The 17,848-nt window shown below is 49.8% G+C and overlaps 1 long non-coding RNA gene across 1 annotated transcript; it reads right to left on the reverse strand.

Moving 5' to 3' along the window:
• Nucleotides 1-12,494: 12,494 nt before the first annotated feature.
• Nucleotides 12,495-13,784, reverse strand: LOC142290786 (uncharacterized). The gene is made up of 2 exons (XR_012750382.1): nt 13,725-13,784; nt 12,495-13,284 (listed from the first exon to the last, which is right to left on the reverse strand). It is a non-coding gene; the product is annotated as an uncharacterized LOC142290786 (long non-coding RNA).
• Nucleotides 13,785-17,848: the final 4,064 nt, after the last annotated feature.

Here is a 17,848-nt window from a genome sequence, read left to right on the forward strand (position 1 = left end):
CAGTACTGGTAACTAGTGATGAGTGGGCACTACCATGCTCGGGTGCTCAGTACTCGTAACTAGTGATGAGCGGGCACTACCATGCTCAGGTGCTCAGTACTGGTAACTAGTGATGAGCGGGCACTACCATGCTCGGGTGCTCAGTACTGGTAACTAGTGATGAGCGGTCACTACCATGCTCGGGGGCTCAGTACTCGTAACTAGTGATGAGCGGGCACTACCATGCTCGGGTGCTCAGTACTGGTAACTAGTGATGAGTGGGCACTACTATGCTCGGATGCTCAGTACTGGTAACTAGTGATAAGCGGGCACTACCATGCTCGGGTGCTCAGTACTGGTAACTAGTGATGAGCGGGCACTACCATGCTCGGGTGCTCAGTACTGGTAACTAGTGATGAGCGGGCACTACCATGCTCGGGTGCTCAGTACTGGTAACTAGTGATGAGCGGGCACTACCATGCTCGGGTGCTCAGTACTGGTAACTAGTGATGAGCGGACACTACCATGCTCAGGTGCTTTGTACTGGTAACTAGTGATGAGCGGGCACTACCATGCTCGGGTGCTCAGTACTGGTAACTAGTGATGAGCGGGCACTACCATGCTCGGGTGCTCAGTACTGGTAACTAGTGATGAGCGGGCACTATCATGCTCGGGTGCTCAGTACTGGTAACTAGTGATGAGCGGGCACTACCATGCTCGGGTGCTTAGTACTGGTAACTAGTGATGAGCGGGCACTACCATGCTCGGGTGCTCAGTACTGGTAACTAGTAATGAGCGGACACTACCATGCTCAGGTGCTTTGTACTGGTAACTAGTGATGAGCGGGCACTACCATGCTCGGGTGCTCAGTACTGGTAACTAGTGATGAGTGGGCACTACCATGCTCAGGTGCTCAGTACTGGTAACTAGTGATGAGCGGACACTACCATGCTCAGGTGCTTTGTACTGGTAACTAGTGATGAGCGGGCACTACCATGCTCGGGTGCTCAGTACTGGTAACTAGTGATGAGTGGGCACTACCATGCTCGGGTGCTCTGTACTGGTAACTAGTGATGAGCGGGCACTACTATGCTCGGGTGCTCAGTACTCGTAACTAGTGATGAGTGGGCACTACCATGCTCGGGTGCTCAGTACTGGTAACTAGTGATGAGCGGACACTACCATGCTCGGGTGCTCAGTACTGGTAACTAGTGATGAGTGGGCACTACCATGCTCAGGTGCTCAGTACTGGTAACTAGTGATGAGCGGACACTACCATGCTCAGGTGCTTTGTACTGGTAACTAGTGATGAGCGGGCACTACCATGCTCGGGTGCTCAGTACTGGTAACTAGTGATGAGTGGGCACTACCATGCTCAGGTGCTCAGTACTGGTAACTAGTGATGAGCGGGCACTACTATGCACGGGTGCTCAGTACTGGTAACTAGTGATGAGCGGGCACTACCATGCTCGGGTGCTCTGTACTGGTAACTAGTGATGAGCGGGCACTACCATGCTCAGGTGCTCAGTACTGGTAACTAGTGATGAGCGGGCACTACCATGCTCGGGTGCTCAGTACTGGTAACTAGTGATGAGCAGGCACTACCATGCTCGGGTGCTCAGTACTGGTAACTAGTGATGAGTGGGCACTACCATGCTCGGGTGCTCAGTACTCGTAACTAGTGATGAGCGGGCACTACCATACTCAGGTGCTCAGTACTGGTAACTAGTGATGAGCGGGCACTACCATGCTCGGGTGCTCTGTACTGGTAACTAGTGATGAGCGGGCACTACCATGCTCGGGGGCTCAGTACTGGTAACTAGTGATGAGCGGGCACTACCATGCTCGGGTGCTCAGTACTGGTAACTAGTGATGAGTGGGCACTACTATGCTCGGATGCTCAGTACTGGTAACTAGTGATGAGCGGGCACTACCATGCTCGGAGGCTCTGTACTGGTAACTAGTGATGAGTGGGCACTACCATGCACGGGTGCTCAGTACTGGTAACTAGTGATGAGTGAGCACTACTATGCTCGGGTGCTCAGTACTGGTAACTAGTGATGAGCGGGCACTACCATGCTCGGGTCCTCAGTACTGGTAACTAGTGATGAGCAGGCACTACCATGCTCGGGTGCTCATTACTGATAACTAGTGATGAGTGGGCACTACCATGCTCAGGTGCTCAGTACTGGTAACTAGTGATGAGCGAGCACTACCATGCTCGGGTGCTCAGTACTGGTAACTAGTGATGAGCGGGCACTACCATGCTCGGGGGCTCAGTACTGGTAACTAGTGATGAGCGGGCACTACCATGCTCGGGTGCTCTGTACTGGTAACTAGTGATGAGCGGACACTACCATGCTCAGGTGCTCAGTACTGGTAACTAGTGATGAGCGGGCACTACCATGCTCAGGTGCTCAGTACTGGTAACTAGTGATGAGCGGGCACTACCATGCTCGGGTGCTCATTACTGATAACTAGTGATGAGTGGGCACTACCATGCTCAGGTGCTCAGTACTGGTAACTAGTGATGAGCGAGCACTACCATGCTCGGGGGCTCAGTACTGGTAACTAGTGATGAGCGGGCACTACCATGCTCGGGTGCTCAGTACTGGTAACTAGTGATGAGCGGGCACTACCATGCTCGGGTGCTCTGTACTGGTAACTAGTGATGAGCGGGCACTACCATGCTCGGGTGCTCAGTACTGGTAACTAGTGATGAGCGGGCACTACCATGCTTGGGTGCTCAGTACTGGTAACTAGTGATGAGTGGGCACTACCATGCTCGGGTGCTCAGTACTGGTAACTAGTGATGAGCGGGCACTACCATGCTTGGGTGCTCTGTACTGGTAACTAGTGATGAGCGGGCACTACCATGCTCAGGTGCTCTGTACTGGTAACTGGTGATGAGCGGGCACTACCATGCTCGGGTGCTCAGTACTGGTAACTAGTGATGAGCGGGCACTACCATGCTTGGGTGCTCAGTACTGGTAACTAGTGATGAGTGGGCACTACCATGCTCGGGTGCTCAGTACTGGTAACTAGTGATGAGTGGGCACTACCATGCTCGGGTGCTCAGTACTGGTAATAAGTGATGAGCGGGCTCTACCATGCTCAGGTGCTCTGTACTGGTAACTGGTGATGAGCGGGCACTAGCATGCTCGGGAGCTCAGTACTGGTAACTAGTGATGAGCGGGCACTACCATGCTCAGGTGCTCAGTACTAGTAACTAGTGATGAGCGGGCACTACCATGCTCGGGAGCTCAGTACTGGTAACTAGTGATGAGCGAGCACTACCATGCTCGGGTGCTCAGTACTGGTAACTAGTGATGAGCGGGCACTACCATGCTCGGGTGCTCTGTACTGGTAACTAGTGATGAGCAGACACTACCATGCTCGGGTGCTCAGTACTGGTAACTAGTGATGAGCGGGCACTACCATGCTCAGGTGCTCAGTACTGGTAATAAGTGATGAGTGGGCACTACCATGCTCGGAGGCTCTGTACTGGTAACTAGTGATGAGCGGGCACTACCATGCTCGGGTGCTCTGTACTGGTATCTAGTGATGAGCGGGCACTAGCATGCTCGGGTGCTCAGTACTGGTAACTAGTGATGAGCGGGCACTACCATGCTCGGGTGCTCTGTACTGGTAACTAGTGATGAGCGGGCACTAGCATGCTCGGGAGCTCAGTACTGGTAACTAGTGATGAGTGGGCAATACCATGCTCAGGTGCTCAGTACTGGTAACTAGTGATGAGCGGACACTACCATGCTCGGGTGCTCAGTACTGGTAACTAGTGATGAGCGGGCACTACCATGCTCGGGTGCTCAGTATTGGTAACTAGTGATGAGCGGGCACTACCATGCTTGGGTTCTCTGTACTGGTAACTAGTGATGAGCGGGCACTACCATGCTCGGGTGCTCAGTACTGGTAACTAGTGATGAGCGGGCACTACCATGCTCGGGGGCTCAGTACTGGTAACTAGTGATGAGTGGACACTACCATGCTCAGGTGCTCAGTACTGGTAACTAGTGATGAGCAAGCACTACCATGCTCGGGGGCTCAGTACTGGTAACTAGTGATGAGCGGGCACTACCATGCTCGGGTGCTCATTACTGGTAACTAGTGATGAGCGGGCACTACCATGCTCGGGGGCTCAGTACTGGTAACTAGTGATGAGTGGGCACTACCATGCTCGGGTGCTCAGTACTGGTAACTAGTGATGAGTGGGCACTACTATGCTCGGATGCTCAGTACTGGTAACTAGTGATGAGCGGGCACTACCATGCTCAGGTGCTCTGTACTGGTAACTAGTGATGAGTGGGCACTACCATGCTCGGGTGCTCAGTACTGGTAACTAGTGATGAGTGGGCACTACCATGCTCGGATGCTCAGTACTGGTAACTAGTGATGAGCGGGCACTACCATGCTCGGGTGCTCAGTACTGGTAACTAGTGATGAGCGGGCACTACCATGCTCGGGTGCTCAGTACTGGTAACTAGTGATGAGCGGGCACTACCATGCTCGGGTGCTCAGTACTGGTAACTAGTGATGAGCGGGCACTACCATGCTCGGGTGCTCAGTACTGGTAACTAGTGATGAGCGGGCACTACCATGCTCGGGTGCTCAGTACTGGTAACTAGTGATGAGCGGGCACTACCATGCTCGGGTGCTCTGTACTGGTAACTAGTGATGAGCCGGCACTACCATGCTTAGGTGCTCAGTACTGGTAACTAGTGATGAGTGGGCACTACCATGCTCGGGTGCTCTGTACTGGTAACTAGTGATGAGTGGGCACTACCATGCTCGGGTGCTCAGTACTGGTAATAAGTGATGAGCGGGCACTACCATGCTCGGGTGCTCTGTACTGGTAACTAGTGATGAGCGGGCACTACCATGCTCGGGTGCTCAGTACTGGTAACTAGTGATGAGCGGCCACTACCATGCTCGGGTGCTCAGTACTGGTAACTAGTGATGAGCGGGCACTACCATGCTCGGGTGCTCAGTACTGGTAACTAGTGATGAGCGGGCACTACCATGCTCGGGGGCTCAGTACTGGTAACTAGTGATGAGCGGGCACTACCATGCTCGGGTGCTCTGTACTGGTAACTAGTGATGAGTGGGCACTACCATGCTCGGGTGCTCAGTACTGGTAACTAGTGATGAGTGGGCACTACCATGCTCGGGTGCTCAGTACTGGTAATAAGTGATGAGCGGGCACTACCATGCTCGGGTGCTCTGTACTGGTAACTAGTGATGAGCGGGCACTACCATGCTCGGGTGCTCAGTACTGGTAACTAGTGATGAGCGGCCACTACCATGCTCGGGTGCTCAGTACTGGTAACTAGTGATGAGCGGACACTACCATGCTCGGGTGCTCAGTACTGGTAACTAGTGATGAGCGGGCACTACCATGCTCGGGTGCTCTGTACTGGTAACTAGTGATGAGCGGGCACTACCATGCTCGGGTGCTCAGTACTGGTAACTAGTGATGAGCGGGCACTACCATGCTCGGGTGCTCAGTACTGGTAACTAGTGATGAGTGGGCACTACCATGCTCGGGGGCTCAGTACTGGTAACTAGTGATGAGCGGGCACTACCATGCTCGGGTGCTCAGTACTGGTAACTAGTGAAGAGCGGGCACTACCATGCTCAGGTGCTCAGTACTGGTAACTAGTGATGAGCGGGCACTACCATGCTCAGGTGCTCAGTACTGGTAATAAGTGATGAGCGGGCACTACCATGCTCGGGTGCTCAGTACTGGTAACTAGTGATGAGCGGGCACTACCATGCTCGGGTGCTCAGTACTGGTAACTAGTGAAGAGCGGGCACTACCATGCTCGGGTGCTCAGTACTGGTAACTAGTGATGAGCGGGCACTACCATGCTCAGGTGCTCAGTACTGGTAATAAGTGATGAGTGGGCACTACCATGCTCGGGGGCTCAGTACTGGTAACTAGTGATGAGCGGGCACTACCATGCTCAGGTGCTCAGTACTGGTAACTAGTGATGAGCGGGCACTACCATGCTCAGGTGCTCAGTACTGGTAACTAGTGATGAGCGGGCACTACCATGCTCGGGTGCTCAGTACTGGTAACTAGTGATGAGCGGGCACTACCATGCTCGGGTGCTCAGTACTGGTATCTAGTGATGAGCGGACACTACCATGCACGGGTGCTCAGTACTGGTAACTAGTGATGAGCGGGCACTACCATGCTCGGAGGCTCTGTACTGGTAACTAGTGATGAGCGGGCACTACCATGCTCGGGTGCTCAGTACTAGTAACTAGTGATGAGCGGGCACTACCATGCTCGGGAGCTCAGTACTGGTAACTAGTGATGAGTGGGCACTACCATGCTCGGAGGCTCTGTACTGGTAACTAGTGATGAGTGGGCACTACCATGCTCGGGTGCTCTGTACTGGTATCTAGTGATGAGCGGGCACTAGCATGCTCGGGAGCTCAGTACTGGTAACTAGTGATGAGCGGGCACTACCATGCTCAGGTGCTCAGTACTAGTAACTAGTGATGAGCGGGCACTACCATGCTCGGGAGCTCAGTACTGGTAACTAGTGATGAGCGAGCACTACCATGCTCGGGTGCTCAGTACTGGTAACTAGTGATGAGCGGGCACTACCATGCTCGGGTGCTCTGTACTGGTAACTAGTGATGAGCAGACACTACCATGCTCGGGAGCTCAGTACTGGTAACTAGTGATGAGCGAGCACTACCATGCTCGGGTGCTCAGTACTGGTAACTAGTGATGAGCGGGCACTACCATGCTCAGGTGCTCAGTACTAGTAACTAGTGATGAGCGGGCACTACCATGCTCGGGTGCTCAGTACTGGTAACTAGTGATGAGCGGGCACTACCATGCTCAGGTGCTCAGTACTAGTAACTAGTGATGAGCGGGCACTACCATGCTCGGGTGCTCAGTACTGGTAACTAGTGATGAGCGGGCACTACCATGCTCAGGTGCTCAGTACTGGTAATAAGTCATGAGTGGGCACTACCATGCTCGGAGGCTCTGTACTGGTAACTAGTGATGAGCGGGCACTACCATGCTCGGGTGCTCAGTACTGGTAACTAGTGATGAGTGGGCACTACCATGCTCGGGTTCTCTGTACTGGTAACTAGTGATGAGCGGGCACTACCATGCTCGGGTGCTCTGTACTGGTAACTAGTGATGAGCGGGCACTACCATGCTCGGGTGCTCAGTACTAGTAACTAGTGATGAGCGGGCACTACCATGCTCGGGAGCTCAGTACTGGTAACTAGTGATGAGCGGGCACTACCATGCTCAGGTGCTCAGTACTGGTAATAAGTGATGAGTGGGCACTACCATGCTCGGAGGCTCTGTACTGGTAACTAGTGATGAGCGGGCTCTACCATGCTCAGGTGCTCAGGACTGGTAACTAGTGATGAGCGGGCACTACCATGCTCAGGTGCTCAGTACTGGTAACTAGTGATGATCGGACACTACCATGCTCGGGTGCTCAGTACTGGTAACTAGTGATGAGCGGGCACTACCATGCTCGAGTGCTCAGTACTGGTAACTAGTGATGAGCGGGCACTACCATGCTCAGGTGCTCAGTACTGGTAACTAGTGATGAGCGGGCACTACCATGCTCGGGTGCTCAGTACTGGTAACTAGTGATGAGCGGGCACTACCATGCTCAGGTGCTCAGTACTGGTAACTAGTGATGAGCGGTTACTACCATGCTCAGGTGTTCAGTACTGGTAACTAGTGATGAGCGGGCACTACCATGCTCGGGTGCTCAGTACTGGTAACTAGTGATGAGCGAGCACTACCATGCTCGGGTGCTCAGTACTGGTAACTAGTGATGAGCGGGCACTACCATGCTCGGGTGCTCAGTACTGGTAACTAGTGATGAGCGAGCACTACCATGCTCGGGTGCTCAGTACTGGTAACTAGTGATGAGCGGGCACTACCATGCTCGGGTGCTCAGTACTGGTAACTAGTGATGAGCGGGCACTACCATGCTCGGGTGCTCAGTACTGGTAACTAGTGATGAGCGGACACTACCATGCTCGGGTGCACAGTACTGGTAACTAGTGATGAGCGGGCACTACCATGCTCGGGTGCACAGTACTGGTAACTAGTGATGAGCGGGCACTACCATGCTCGGGTGCTCAGTACTGGTAACTAGTGATGAGCGGGCACTACCATGCTCGGGTGCTCAGTACTGGTAACTAGTGATGAGCGGGCACTAGCATGCTCGGGAGCTCAGTACTGGTATCTAGTGATGAGTGGACACTACCATGCTCGGGTGCTCAGTACTGGTAACTAGTGATGAGCGGGCACTACCATGCTCGGGTGCTCTGTACTGGTAACTAGTGATGAGCGGGCACTACTATGCTCGGGTGCTCAGTACTGGTAACTAGTGATGAGCGGGCACTACCATGCTCGGGTGCTCAGTACTGGTAACTAGTGATGAGCGGGCACTACCATGCTCGGGTTCTCTGTACTGGTAACTAGTGATGAGCGGGCACTACCATGCTCGGGTGCTCAGTACTGGTAACTAGTGATGAGCGGGCACTACCATGCTCGGGTGCTCAGTACTGGTAACTAATGATGAGCGGGCACTACCATGCTCGGGTGCTCAGTACTGGTAACTAGTGATGAGCGGGCACTACCATGCTCGGGTGCTCTGTACTGGTAACTAGTGATGAGCGAGCACTACCATGCTCGGGTGCTCAGTACTGGTAACTAGTGATGAGTGGACACTACCATGCTCGGGTGCTCAGTACTGGTAACTAGTGATGAGCGGGCACTACCATGCTCGGGTGCTCTGTACTGGTAATTAGTGATGAGTGGGCACTACCATGCTCGGGTGTTCAGTACTGGTAACTAGTGATGAGCGGGCACTACCATGCTCGGGTGCTCAGTACTGGTAACTAGTGATGAGCGGGCACTACCATGCTCGGGTGCTCAGTACTGGTAACTAGTGATGAGCGGGCACTACCATGCTCGGGTGCTCAGTACTGGTAACTAGTGATGAGTGGGCACTACCATGCTCGGAGGCTCTGTACTGGTAACTAGTGATGAGTGGGCACTACCATGCTCGGGTGCTCAGTACTGGTAACTAGTGATGAGCGGGCACTACCATGCTCGGGTGCTCAGTACTGGTAACTAGTGATGAGCGGGCACTACCATGCTCGGAGGCTCTGTACTGGTAACTAGTGATGAGCGGGCACTACCATGCTCGGGTGCTCAGTACTGGTAACTAGTGATGAGCGGGCACTACCATGCTCGGGTGCTCAGTACTGGTAACTAGTGATGAGTGGGCACTACCATGCTCGGGTTCTCTGTACTGGTAACTAATGATGAGCGGGCACTACCATGCTCGGGTGCTCAGTACTGGTAACTAGTGATGAGCGGGCACTACCATGCTCGGGTGCTCAGTACTGGTAACTAGTGATGAGCGGGCACTACCATGCTCGGATGCTCAGTACTGGTAACTAATGATGAGCGGGCACTACCATGCTCGGGTGCTCAGTACTGGTAACTAGTGATGAGCGGGCACTACCATGCTCGGGTGCACAGTACTGGTAACTAGTGATGAGCGGGCACTACCATGCACGGGTGCTCTGTACTGGTAACTAGTGATGAGCGGGCACTACCATGCTCGGGTGCTCAGTACTGGTAATAAGTGATGAGCGGGCACTACCATGCTCGGGTGCTCAGTACTGGTAACTAGTGATGAGCGGGCACTACCATGCTCGGAGGCTCTGTACTGGTAACTAGTGATGAGCGGGCACTACCATGCTCGGGTGCTCAGTACTGGTAACTAGTGATGAGCGGGCACTACCATGCTCGGGTGCTCAGTACTGGTAACTAGTGATGAGCGGGCACTACCATGCTCGGGTGCTCAGTACTGGTAACTAGTGATGAGCGGGCACTAGCATGCTCGGGAGCTCAGTACTGGTATCTAGTGATGAGTGGACACTACCATGCTCGGGTGCTCAGTACTGGTAACTAGTGATGAGCGGGCACTACCATGCTCGGGTGCTCAGTACTGGTAACTAGTGATGAGCGGGCACTACCATGCTCGGGTGCTCAGTACTGGTAACTAGTGATGAGCGGGCACTACCATGCTCGGGTGCTCAGTACTGGTAACTAGTGATGAGCGGGCACTAGCATGCTCGGGAGCTCAGTACTGGTATCTAGTGATGAGTGGACACTACCATGCTTGGGTGCTCAGTACTGGTAACTAGTGATGAGCGGGCACTACTATGCTCGGGTGCTCAGTACTGGTAACTAGTGATGAGCGGGCACTACCATGCTCGGGTGCTCAGTACTGGTAACTAGTGATGAGCGGGCACTACCATGCTCGGGTTCTCTGTACTGGTAACTAGTGATGAGCGGGCACTACCATGCTCGGGTGCTCAGTACTGGTAACTAGTGATGAGCGGGCACTACCATGCTCGGGTGCTCAGTACTGGTAACTAATGATGAGCGGGCACTACCATGCTCGGGTGCTCAGTACTGGTAACTAGTGATGAGCGGGAACTACCATGCTCGGGTGCTCTGTACTGGTAACTAGTGATGAGCGAGCACTACCATGCTCGGGTGCTCAGTACTGGTAACTAGTGATGAGTGGACACTACCATGCTCGGTTGCTCAGTACTGGTAACTAGTGATGAGCGGGCACTACCATGCTCGGGTGCTCTGTACTGGTAATTAGTGATGAGTGGGCACTACCATGCTCGGGTGTTCAGTACTGGTAACTAGTGATGAGCGGGCACTACCATGCTCGGGTGCTCAGTACTGGTAACTAGTGATGAGCGGGCACTACCATGCTCGGGTGCTCAGTACTGGTAACTAGTGATGAGCGGGCACTACCATGCTCGGGTGCTCAGTACTGGTAACTAGTGATGAGTGGGCACTACCATGCTCGGAGGCTCTGTACTGGTAACTAGTGATGAGCGGGCACTACCATGCTCGGAGGCTCTGTACTGGTAACTAGTGATGAGCGGGCACTACCATGCTCGGGTTCTCTGTACTGGTAACTAGTGATGAGTGGGCACTACCATGCTCGGGTTCTCTGTACTGGTAACTAATGATGAGCGGGCACTACCATGCTCGGGTGCTCAGTACTGGTAACTAGTGATGAGCGGGCACTACCATGCTCGGGTGCTCAGTACTGGTAACTAGTGATGAGCGGGCACTACCATGCTCGGATGCTCAGTACTGGTAACTAATGATGAGCGGGCACTACCATGCTCGGGTGCTCAGTACTGGTAACTAGTGATGAGCGGGCACTACCATGCTCGGGTGCTCAGTACTGGTAACTAGTGATGAGCGGGCACTACCATGCTCGGGTGCTCAGTACTGGTAACTAGTGATGAGCGGGCACTACCATGCTCGGGTGCTCAGTACTGGTAACTAGTGATGAGCGGGCACTACCATGCTCGGATGCTCAGTACTGGTAACTAATGATGAGCGGGCACTACCATGCTCGGGTGCTCAGTACTGGTAACTAGTGATGAGCGGGCACTACCATGCTCGGGTGCACAGTACTGGTAACTAGTGATGAGCGGGCACTACCATGCACGGGTGCTCTGTACTGGTAACTAGTGATGAGCGGGCACTACCATGCTCGGGTGCTCAGTACTGGTAATAAGTGATGAGCGGGCACTACCATGCTCGGGTGCTCAGTACTGGTAACTAGTGATGAGCGGGCACTACCATGCTCGGAGGCTCTGTACTGGTAACTAGTGATGAGCGGGCACTACCATGCTCGGGTTCTCTGTACTGGTAACTAGTGATGAGTGGGCACTACCATGCTCGGGTTCTCTGTACTGGTAACTAATGATGAGCGGGCACTACCATGCTCGGGTGCTCAGTACTGGTAACTAGTGATGAGCGGGCACTACCATGCTCGGGTGCTCAGTACTGGTAACTAGTGATGAGCGGGCACTACCATGCTCGGATGCTCAGTACTGGTAACTAATGATGAGCGGGCACTACCATGCTCGGGTGCTCAGTACTGGTAACTAGTGATGAGCGGGCACTACCATGCTCGGGTGCTCAGTACTGGTAACTAGTGATGAGCGGGCACTACCATGCTCGGGTGCTCAGTACTGGTAACTAGTGATGAGCGGGCACTACCATGCTCGGGTGCTCAGTACTGGTAACTAGTGATGAGCGGGCACTACCATGCTTGGGTGCTCAGTACTGGTACCTAGTGATGAGCGGGCACTACCATGCTCAGGTGCTCAGTACTGGTAACTAGTGATGAGCGGGCACTACCATGCTCGGAGGCTCTGTACTGGTAACTAGTGATGAGCGGGCACTACCATGCTCGGGTGCTCAGTACTGGTAACTAGTGAGGAGGAAGCCTGATGGTGGGCACAGACAGCGCGTCTCCACTAGAGAAAGTCCCCTTCGTCCAGACCGTGAGGAAGCCTGATGGTGGGCTGTTAAAAAATATACTCTTAAATATATTTTTCTTCAAACACGTAAAAGCGCATGAAAGAAAGGACTTCAAAAATGTAAAAAATAAATGTATTTTATCTATTTAAAAATGGTTGCCAGGGTTCAGTTACAGAAAGGAAAAATAATATACTTCATTAGCTTACGCAAAGAGTTAATTTAGTCCATACTGATCAATAGAAAATCTTCATCCATCTCTCCTTGGATTCTGAATGGCAAGGCAGGGGTGATATACCGTAGCCTCTCAGCATGTGTTCATCTGGCAGCCTAGAAGCCTTCTGACGACGTGCAGGAGCCTCCGTAGCCCCCTCCATCGTGTGTTATATGACAACTGTCCAGTCCATATAGGGAAATTACTGCTGGACGCATGTCACATGGTGTAATCTCTAGAAGCTTCCAAAAGAATATATATACATCCTTCCATATCAGCACTTATGTAAATTCAATATGGATATTTTAATATTTATTCCTTATAAGAACTTTATTAATAAACTATGCCCTCCAACATAAACAGAAAAAGGAGAAGAAGGCAACCGCACATGAATCAAATGCACACCGATAGTAAAAAATATATAATTTGCCTTTATTGTATATCAATATTTAAAACCATTTAAAACCAGAAATACAAGGTGAACATGCAAACAAGAGGTGAGGTCGGTTCACCCTGGGCAAGTAATAAAAATAACAGCATTACATAGGAGATGGTAAAGATAAATACATAAGTAAGAAATAAATAACCCAGATGCTGTAAATGATGCCAAATAGAAATGCTGAAATGTACCCAATGTTTGATCTGGACCCACACAAGCAGCAACAACGTCTCTTAGGTGAACGTCTGTAACATATCCCTATAAGATATACAGTCATAGAGAGGGAAAGGGTTACCTACAGATGCATTGGATATAACGATTATATAGAAGGACAATCACAGGACATAAAAGGAAATTCCTGATCTTAAATATCCTGAGCATGTACATAAACCATGGACGTTTGAGCACATATCCATAAACAATACAGAACCTCCCAGGGGGTTTGTTAATAGTGCATGCTGCAGCTGAAGTCTAATGCACAGGTAAAATGCCAGGTAAACCGATAAGTGCATGCAATCTGATAGTCAGGAGAGACCAGACCAGTAGTGGGGAGTCAAGCATGAATATAGAGCGGCAGTATACCCAGGGTTAGCAGGCCAACGCGTGTCGCCGCCTGAGCGGCTTCCTCAGGGCAAGTGCAGAGGTATACAACAGAGCGGCATATAAGTATGCTTGGTAATTAACAAGAGTACACAAACCTGTGAGAGTCAGGGTGTATTATCTGAGCGGCGCCGTGTTAACTCATGCATGGTGGGATGCTACGGCGAGGTGGAGTAGACAAAAAGGCATACATAGCAAAGCACTGTAAAAGGAGAATTGCCATCTGATGCTGCTGTGGTGAGGCGTAACCCTGCATCCATTCTATAGTGCTTAGAGTAGATTTAGAATATATTATATATGCAGTGAGAAGTGTTTTAGAAACCCACATCAGCACAGATCCATATCGGTAAGCCATAGATGAAAAGACATGTAAAAACGATATGTCAGTTTGATGTTTATCAAAGGTACATAAATGGGCTTTTTTTTTTTTTTTGACACACATGCATACCTGTGCATGTATCTGCGCATATATACAGGTGCACAGACACATACCCACGTACACACATATCTACACACACGCGCACAGTAGTCACGTGTGTATGATCATGTGTGCACATATACATAAGCCCGGGCTCCATTCATACCTACAGAGAGATGTACCTGAATAATTGTATATATACACATATAAGCACAGCCTAGAATGAAGGCACCACATTTCATATCAGAACCCACATTTGGCGTTGTATGATGACATTACCCTATAGATCTCATTCCCAGAATCAGCATGTAGGGGTTTGGAAATAAGGTTATCCCAAGGGGTAGTATATCCATTTCTATAAGGTATCAGGGCGGATCACAGAGGGAGTCCCGAAACCATTGTAAAAGTGATGATACGAAAAAATATTATTCTTAATGTTCCATGCTGATCCGCATTGGGAATGAAGAGTAGACAAGTAGCTTCACCTTGACCTCAGATATATGGATATTTCAAATACAGGCGACGGTCCCAATCAACTGTCATGATGTCGAAATATGTGACAGGAGCCATACAGATACTGCAAGAAAAAAAAGGAAGGAATAAAGGAAAAATATATATATAAAATGGGACCCAGAATCAGCCCAAAAAGCCGGTAAAGAGTAGCTCCTCGTTCAGACCCATGGGCGTTACTGAGTGTAGATTATAGATCCAACGGGACTCATTTTGCAGTAACCACTTTGAACATGAGCCCCCTCTGGCATTGCCAAAGAATTTTTGCAAGCCAGTGACCCTCGTGCCTCGTGGATTGCCATAATGTTTAGACAAAAAATGCGAGACCACAGAAGTCAAAGTTTTACCTTTACGGATATCAGATGCCGCCAGGTTGATTGTTGAAAAGTGCTTCTGGATGCGTTTGCGGAGCTCTTGAGTAGTTTGTCCGACGCAGACCTTTTCGCAGGGACAGACAATGCAATAAATTACATTCCTGGATTTGCAATTTATGTAGGTCCTAAGGTGATGGTCGGTCGAATCCTGTGGGTTACGAAATGTATCACGTGTCGCATGCATATATTCACATATATTGCATTCCCCACATGGGAAGGAGCCCCTTAAAGTAATACCCCATTGCAATTTGGTAGAGGGTCTGGTAAAATGGCTACGAGTCAGTAGATCTCTCAAATTGGGGGCCCGGCGGGCCGTTAAGAGAGGATATGGAGCCACCACCGTAGAGGTCTGTGAGTCAGAGGTGAGGATAGGCCAATGTGTCTGTAGAATGTCCCTTACCTTGTGCCAGCTGTTGTTGTAGTTGGTAATAAATCGAGTATGTTTTTCCTGATTTTTTGGTTTGGCCTGGATCAGAGACACCTGAGTTTCCTTTTTCGCTCTCTGGTGAGCACGTGCGATGATCTTGCGTGGATATCCACGCTCCATGAACCTGTATGTAAGTCCACAAGCTTGTTGGTCAGAGTCCGCCATCTCACTACAGTTGCGTCTCACTCGCAAAAATTGTCCCACAGGAATACCTGTCTTGATGTGCTGGGGGTGGAAGCTTGAAAAATGAAGGAGACTGTTGGTTGCCGTCGTCTTTCGGAATAGGGACGTGGATAAACCTTGATCCTTGATGGAGATGACCAAGTCCAAGAAGGTAACCGCTACAGGCGAGATGGTGTGGGAGAGGAAGATATTCAAATTATTTTGATTCAATTCCATGATAAATGCCAAGCATTCTTCCTCTGTACCCTCCCACACAAAGAGAATGTCGTCAATATAACGGTACCAATGTAGCACCTGTTTTTGAAAAGCCCAAGAAGAGCTACTCTTTACCGGCTTTTTGGGCTGATTCTGGGTCCCATTTTATATATATATTTTTCCTTTATTCCTTCCTTTTTTTTCTTGCAGTATCTGTATGGCTCCTGTCACATATTTCAACATCATGACAGTTGATTGGGACCGTCGCCTGTATTTGAAATATCCATATATCTGAGGTCAAGGTGAAGCTACTTGTCTACTCTTCATTCCCAATGCGGATCAGCATGGAACATTAAGAATAATATTTTTTCGTATCATCACTTTTACAATGGTTTCGGGACTCCCTCTGTGATCTGCCCTGATACCTTATAGAAATGGATATACTACCCCTTGGGATAACCTTATTTCCAAACCCCTACATGCTGATTCTGGGAATGAGATCTATAGGGTAATGTCATCATACAACGCCAAATGTGGGTTCTGATATGAAATGTGGTGCCTTCATTCTAGGCTGTGCTTATATGTGTATATATACAATTATTCAGGTACATCTCTCTGTAGGTATGAATGGAGCCCGGGCTTATGTATATGTGCACACATGATCATACACACGTGACTACTGTGCGCGTGTGTGTAGATATGTGTGTACGTGGGTATGTGTCTGTGCACCTGTATATATGCGCAGATACATGCACAGGTATGCATGTGTGTCAAAAAAAAAAAAAAGCCCATTTATGTACCTTTGATAAACATCAAACTGACATATCGTTTTTACATATGTCTTTTCATCTATGGCTTACCGATATGGATCTGTGTTGATGTGGGTTTCTAAAACACTTCTCACTGCATATATAATATATTCTAAATCTACTCTAACCACTATAGAATGGATGCAGGGTTACGCCTCACCACAGCAGCATCAGATGGCAATTCTCCTTTTACAGTGCTTTGCTATGTATGCCTTTTTGTCTACTCCACCTCGCCGTAGCATCCCACCATGCATGAGTTAACACGGCGCCGCTCAGATAATACACCCTGACTCTCACAGGTTTGTGTACTCTTGTTAATTACCAAGCATACTTATATGCCGTTCTGTTGTATACCTCTGCACTTGCCCTGAGGAAGCCGCTCAGGCGGCGACACGTGTTGGCCTGCTAACCCTGGGTATACTGCCGCTCTATATTCATGCTTGACTCCCCACTACTGGTCTGGTCTCTCTTGACTATCAGATTGCATGCACTTATTGGTTTAACTGGCATTTTACCTGTGCATTAGACTTCAGCTGCAGCATGCACTATTAACAAACCCCCTAGGAGGTTCTGTATTGTTTATGGATATGTGCTCAAACGTCCATGGTTTATGTACATGCTTAGGATATTTAAGATCAGGAATTTCCTTTTATGTCCTGTGATTGTCCTTCTATATAATCGTTATATCCAATGCATCTGTAGGTAACCCTTTCCCTCTCTATGACTGTATATCTTATAGGGATATGTTACAGACGTTTACCTAAGAGACGTTGTTGCTGCTTGTGTGGGTCCAGATCAAACATTGGGTACATTTCAGCATTTCTATTTGGCATCATTTACAGCATCTAAACTTTGGTTATTTATTTCTTACTTATGTATTTATCTTTACCATCTCCTATGTAATGCTGTTATTTTTATTATTTGCCCAGGGTGAACCGACCTCACCTCTTGTTTGCATGTTCACCTTGTATTTCTGGTTTTAAATGGTTTTAAATATTGATATACAATAAAGGCAAATTATATATTTTTTACTATCGGTGTGCATTTGATTCATGTGCGGTTGCCTTCTTCTCCTTTTTCTCATCATCACTTACCGCACCAGATAGCACCCCCTTGATACCCTAATTATATTGATATGTGGGTGCGCTCCTTTTGCTTTTCTTACTCCAACATAAACAGAACTGTGAACATATATGTCCTACTATAAAATATTTGATAACTAGATGTATTAATTTTAGTGTTTTTAACAATTCCCCCTTGAAGCGGGTGAATTTAACCCCGAAAATTAATTAATACATCATTAAAA

The sequence above is a fragment of the Anomaloglossus baeobatrachus genome, chromosome 2 (assembly GCF_048569485.1).
Source record: "Anomaloglossus baeobatrachus isolate aAnoBae1 chromosome 2, aAnoBae1.hap1, whole genome shotgun sequence".
Classification (NCBI taxonomy): Eukaryota; Metazoa; Chordata; class Amphibia; order Anura; family Aromobatidae; genus Anomaloglossus; species Anomaloglossus baeobatrachus.